This window comes from Haemaphysalis longicornis, unplaced genomic scaffold (genome assembly GCF_048455015.1).
Source record: "Haemaphysalis longicornis isolate Haplotype H1 unplaced genomic scaffold, Haemaphysalis longicornis Haplotype H1 scaffold_1, whole genome shotgun sequence".
In the NCBI taxonomy this organism is placed as follows: domain Eukaryota; kingdom Metazoa; phylum Arthropoda; class Arachnida; order Ixodida; family Ixodidae; genus Haemaphysalis; species Haemaphysalis longicornis.
Genome location: NW_027526203.1, coordinates 7,093,399 through 7,100,558, shown reverse-complemented (window position 1 = coordinate 7,100,558; position 7,160 = coordinate 7,093,399).

Below are 7,160 nucleotides of genomic sequence, written 5' to 3'. Positions count from 1 at the left end.
CTGCCGAGGGAATTTTTCCAGTGCAATACAAGCAACCAGCAACCAGCTAACCTACTTTCCATTGAAAGCCATCTCCCGCCCTCCCACCTCGCCCCCCCCCCCCCCCCCCTCCTTTGGTCCGAACTCTATTCGTTGTCATATGTTATGGAAAGAAAAAGGTTGCAAAAGGCACTCAAATATAAAGGCAAGGCATTCCAGAAGCCTCGTGTTTGAAACGACACGAAAGGCTACAACCCCAGCGACTTTTGATGACTGAAATCATTGTTGCAACTTCAGAAGCCGTTTTCTCGAGTTTTTATTGCCACCTAGGTCGCTTGCACCAGTGACTTCTTTCTGACCGCTAGGTCTATTTTGATTCCGTTCTTTTCGTTCTATTGCTTGATAAACAGTTCAGGTTATGACACTCTTGATTTTTCAGGTTTACGTGTTGGGAATTTTTTATTCACATAGTTGTTCATGGTCTATATGCCTGTTATACATTCCCCTCTAAACAAACTGAAAACTAAAAGAATTGGGTTGTAATAAAAAAAAATCTAAGACTGTCTTGGCCTCCTCCATTCATTTGGAATGCAAAGCACTTCGAACAACTTTTTCATGTTTTATAGGCCGCTCAAGTACAAAGAGAAGAGAAAGAAAATTTTATAAATAAAAACGTTTTCAAAATATTAGAAGTTTTCAAAGTATCACTTTGGAATTTTTATGGTATTATCAAAAAAGCATTTCCAGTTGCTGTGCTAATTTTCACCAAAATGCACATAGAAATAAAATAGTGTATTTCGAAAGCCACGTCCACCTTAATAATTCGATATTCGATTCGTCATTCGAAGCTAGATATAAGTATTCGATTCGTATTCGAAAAATTTGATATTCGCACACCCCTATTAATTACAAATGTTGCGGCCAGTTCATTTGCTTCAAACAAAATTTCAGCTCCTTTGGGGCTAGGACTTCATGCAGTAGTCATTTAAAATTGACGCGTCAAGTACTAACCTCGGTGATCAGAGTATTTGTGCATAGTGCACATCCCATATTCTTTTGAGATTGAAGACGCACATGCTGATGGTTATTATCTTCCACTACTGTCACGTGCCCCTGAAGAGACATGTGGCACCCGTATTACCATCGACATTAGGCGGAACGAGCGTGAAGACCAGTGGTGGTGCATCTCGAGAGAGCTGACAGCGGAGGCCTGCCCTGCTGCTTGCGCTCTCATCGTAGTTCCAGTAAGCATTCTAGCGTGCGAAGTGCAGTGTGCCGATGTTTCGGTGCCGTTAAGACCATGACTATCAGCATGTCGAAAGTACCGTAGGCTTTCGCCCACTGCTCAAAGGAGGATTTTTCCGCCGCTGAGGGGAAGGAACAGCCCCACCAACATGCCGAGCCGCGTTTCATCGTCGTGTACCGAACTGCTACCCCGAGACCAGCGGAGGATTTTCGAGGCTCGGAGCAAGCGGGAAGTCAGCATCACCCTCATGCTGACTGGCTGCTTCTTCGTGGTGGCTGGCATCTCGGTCATACTGAACGTGTCGCTCAGGCCGCGGCCTGATGGCCTGCTTGATTTCGGACCTCCCATCCCGGACATACCGCGGATGGACACGACGAATCTGAGCTCCGGAATCACCAACAACTCCGCGAGCAGCGGCCCTGGGCAGGCGGGGCCACAGCGTCAGACCTTGGCCCAGGTGCTCGGCTTGACAGCGCGCCATGCCTACAATCACACGGGTTCTCAGCTGCCAGAAGACTAGGCGCAACGCAAGAAGGCGGACTCGTGTCACGTGAATGCTGGGAACACGAGGGTAAAGGCAGGCGGACGCCGTCTCGCGGGCAGTTGTGACCACTAAAGAGTTAGGGTCAACAAAAGGTGGCGGCAGTTGTGTCTAACTTTCTAGTTGTTTGGTATGATTTGCTATTTATTCTCTCCTGCATGTTTTTTTAGACAACGGCGCTCTGGCACACGCCTCGTCAGTTGAAAATTGCCAGCGCGGTCACGATGCTTGTGCAAATGGGCTAAGGCGCGCATTTTTACCACTTCACAGAAAGTAAATGGATTTCAGTTGCAACTTTATCCAAAATACTTTTTGATATACGTGCTTGACCAAATGTGTGCTGACAAAGGGTTTCATCACAAATAGCCGCAAATGAATCTTCGCGTGTCAGTTCATATGCACGTTATCTTATCTATACCAGAATCTAACGCCGGCACACTGGTCTCCCATAGGCGATGTAATATTAACGACCACGTAACGACTGTAAGATCACACAACCAGAGTTCGGGGTCCGGCCTTCGCTGCAGAGAAGTCTACACGTGAGATGGTCAATTGCCATGGCGACCCAGTCTCAGAAACTGGGGGACTCGACTTGCCGATAATTCAGTGGCATATAAGACACCAGTTTTCGCGCTGTGTTATATAGTGACGCCTTGGTAGATACCCAGGCGGCACAGGAGTGTTCGGCCTAAATCAAGCGGGTCTACTTTGGCCGGTCATTTTCTATCCGGCCTTTTTCCGGCAGCCGTGTTCGGCCCGTGTCCAAATATGGGCCCTTTGGCCTTATACGGCCGTACTCCCATGGCTGTCTAACGGCCAGTGTCCGTCGGCCAGTCGACCGGCTTACGTTCATACGGCCAGATTCCAGCCGTAGGGCTCCGGCCATTCCAAAGCCACCCGTGTACGGCCGAAGTACGGCCACCGGAGGACAGCCGATATGCGGTCGTCGAACTCCAGCCGGACTAAAGCTGCCGGAAATACGGCCCTGCTACGGGCATTGTAGTTCAGCCACACTACGTTAACTGTACTGAGGCCGGTCACGGCATGTCGCGCAAGCAGATGACTCAGTCACGCTGGCAGCAGCACAAACACAGCATTTTGGGTCCAATGCAGCCAAATCAAAGTGAGCCCGTGCGCAACTACCAGCCGCCCAGCCTTCAGCGCAGCCTTGCGTAATTATCAGCGTCAGTTGACACCAACATTCTTTTATTAAACAGTGCTCACAAATGGACGTTCCTTTGATTGTTGTGCCTACTCCACTGTCGGATACAGAAAATATTCAGTTCTGTGTAGAGCTGGAATAGATGCATTTGTCCATGCCCTGATATCTTCTGTGGGGCGGCTTGCCTGCAAAAAACGGGGAAGGAGTGGGGGTTGGGGGGGGGGGGGGGTGCGTGAGGCTGTTGAATTCTACAAAGATGAAAGGGCCGCTTGTAGCCAATTTCATTTAGGACAATCTTCCTGAGCACTTTCATGCTCTGAATAAATCAACTATTTTTATAACAGTTGCTTTACCAGTTTTTATGTATATAAAACCGGCGCGAATGCCTTTACGAAGCGTTTTGGTACTCCACAAAAACCAAGGAGCATTGAATATAATTTCCTTCACACAAAAAGTGTGTCCAGTATTTGTCCATTTTTCTTGCAAGAAAAGTTTTCTACTCGATTAACTTCCTGATAATCTTCCACAGGGCTGATCCTAGGAGAGAACGAACAAGTTCTTTTATTATCAATCTATTTTTGAAGTTGTTTTTATGAGTTACGTGCACACCACTTAATAGCCGAAAAGAACTTCATTTTCCTCTAATGTCGTGCAACGGTAAAAAAATTCTAGACGCGTTGCGAATGACGCCTTGCTTCAGGTGGCTGCAGTTGTACGCCTCTGTTTTCACGCAAGAAAAGGCGTAAGACTGTACTTTCATAATTTGTTTAGACCCAATAACATAGCAATGGTAGTATTCATGCAGCAAACCGTGAATTCTGCAACGAATAAAACAATAAATATTTCATTGGTCAAGTTTGAATGCGTAAGGTTCTCAACCCGTCGGGGGCGAACTTGCGGCTCCGCAAGTTTATTTATTTATTTATTTATTTATTTATTTATTTATTTATTTATTTATTTATTTATTTATTTATTTATTTATTTATTTATTTATTTATTTATTTATTTATTTATTTATTTATTTGATACCTGCTTGCCTTTGCATGCATTACAGATGGGAGATACATAACACTAAGCATCAACTATGAGACCAAACAACAAAATATTTCTCCAAAGCGCGGTGAAAATCGTCATTATAAACAGTTGGTACAATCATACATGGAAGATAATTACACTCTCGTATTGATCTGAGGTAAAATGAATCGTGCAAGGCGTCACCTTTAAAGGAAAGTTAATAATTTGCTTCAAGCTAGCGGTCCCACTTTGGGACGAAAAAATTTTAACCTGAGGTTTCGTCTGTGATCTTTCACGTCCTGCCATTTCAGTTTATTTTTACTTTCTCTCGTGCTAAGCTGAGCGTGCCAATTACCTAATACGAGTCGCACTGCTCTATTCTGTACGTTTCCGAGGGTATCAACCAGCTCTTTGGTGTAGGGATCCCAAAAAACACATGCGTACTCCAACATAGAGCACACATGAGTAAAATACAGTTGTTCTTTTAAGGTAAATGGAAGTTCGCTGAAATGTTATCTCAGAAAGCCAAAAACACGCGCAGCGTAACTTTTGTGTTGTGAACGTGCATATTTAACCTCTAACCTCTCGTTAAATAAACTCCTAGTTTTTTTTTATATTCCCCGGCCGTTCTTAAAGCACTGTAATTTACAGTATACGTATGCAATTGGAATTAAGGTTTTCTTATAAAGGTGACGTTAACACACTTTTTAACATTCAACGACTTTTCTGAATCACCACACCAGGATGTTATGAAATTAAAATCATGCTGCAGGTATTCGGAATCACGTTTATTCGCTATAGTCCTGTAAACTACACAGTCATTCGCGAAAAACTTGAACAAAGATTTGAGGCCAATAGTAATAACATTTATTTATAACAGAAACAAAAGAGGGCCCGCAACTGGCCCTTGGGGAATACCTGAGGTCACGGGAACATATCCGGACGAACAACTGTTGAGAGCGACCGACTGCTGTCTTATAGATATATACTCGGCTATCCATGCAATAACCGATTCTTTCAGTTTATAGCCCGCAATGTACTAACAAGAAGCTGATATGGAACACCTCCAAATGCTTTTTGGCAGTACAAGAAAATACAGTCAACTACTTTAAGCTTATCTATTGCTACAGCCAAATCGTGCGTGAACTCAACAAGCTGCGTTGAGCAAGAAAAACCCGACGAAATCCGTGTTCGCTAGGATACTGGCAATTATATATTTAAACAAATGAGTCATTTGCGAAGTGTAGATAAGCTCACGAAGACGGATATTCCCGCCGTCGCTCGAATGGGCGACGCGGACAGAAGACCAAGAAACGCAATGAGAGGCGGGAGAGGCGGGAAAAACGATATTTTCGGTAAACTCATTCGCGATTGGGGATGGGTTTTGAAAGCTACAGAAAGCTACAGCTAAAGCGCTCCTTTAGACGCAGTGACTGCGAATGAATCAGTGTTAAATTGACAAATGTGTCCTCCCAATATCGTCCTTATCGTCCTTTTTCCTTTGCGTTCCCTTTCGTTCTCTCCGCTAATGCCACGGGGGGTGTAGCCCGAAACCACACATTCCCGTTTGAACCCGTTGCGTTTTAACCCATTTCCGAAACGCCCTTTTCGATTGGCCCGTCCCGTGTGCGCCCGTTCCCAAAACGCCCTTTCTCGTTTCCACCCACTCTCAAAACGCCCTTCTCATTTGAACCCGTATCGTTTGAGCAAAATACACGCAAAAGAATAAAGCTTCCGGTGTTCTTTATGCCTAGAGAAAAAATGTGTGCGAACCATTTCCTCCAAAAAAAATTTCAGCTGTAGACTTGAAAGGCCATTCTTTTACAGACATTTGCATCTAAAGTGACAATTAGCCACACATTAAAATGAATTGTACCATCGGCTTGGGCCATAATAGTTACCGTTTTCATATAATACGTTTTTTCTGTAGTTAGCTAGACTCGGTAATTATATTTCGCGAGATTTTTTTCCTTTGTAGAAATGAAACAGTAGCCCTGTACTACCCCTTATAAATTACCCTAAAAACCCGCGTATAATACCAGGTTTTTTTTCCAAATTTTACTATGTGAAATTTGTGCCTCGTATTATATGTGGATCCGAAAGTTTTCAGCCGAAAATTTGCACTTTCGGTTTCAGCGGAGGGTGCGCCACCTTCCGGTGGCGTAAGCTGGCTGCTGCTTCTCTCAGCCGGCGCCATTTTGATTGTTTTGACCACGCGAAGGATCTCGGCACGTTCACCGCAAGTCTATCACAATGTCGGGTGCACGAAAACAGTATTCGGCTGCAATTAAAAGAAAAGTTATTTTATGTGCCGAGACCATCAGGAATTGCGCCGCAGGACGGCAGTTCGGCGTCACCGAAGGCAGCATTCGTGGGTGGAGAAAGCAACTGGTGCTTGACTGGATAAAGTCTGTGTGGTGTCGGCGGCCTGGAGCACTGTTGGGGATTCCCGTCAGTGCTCGTGTTGGACGCAATTCGCTGTCACCTGGCCGATTCCGTGAAGAAGTTGTTGCGCGAACCCCGCACCAAACTCATTGTGATGCCAGGAGGAATGACATCCCAGCTGCAACCGCTAGACGTTTCCATCACCAATCCTTTCAAAGACTGCATCAGGTCCTGCTACCAAGAATGGATGAGGTCAGGAGACCCGTAAGTGACAGCTACCGAATGGCTGACGCGGGTTTCTCCAGCGGTGCTTTGTGGCTGGATCGCGGATGCGTGGGCCAGCATCCCAGAGGAGATCGTCAGTCACTCTATTAAGAAATGCGGCATTTCGAACGCCCTTGGTGGCACTGAGGACCACTTTCTGTGGGAAGACATTTCCGACAAGGCGATTTCAGGAGAAAGCGGCAGCGAACCTGACGATGACTAAACGAAAGTCGGGAGACAGTGCCAGCGAAAACTTACAATGACTGAGCGGTAACTGCAGTGCAAATAAATGTTTTCTGTGCTCTTTGCCTCGCATTATATGCGGATGCAAACTTTTTTTCTGATTTTGCTGTCCCCGAATTACACCTCGTATTATACGCGGGTCCGTATTATACGCGGGTTTTTACGGTAGTAATCGTAATTTTGAAAAGACCCAAATTCGTTCTCGACAAGACCTATGTACGGTAAAATCTGGCACTGCGACCGTGTAAAGGTTCTATTTTCTTAATTCTCGCCATTTGTTTTTTGTGTGTGCTGGATATAGAAAGAAGTGCACGTACATCCGTATA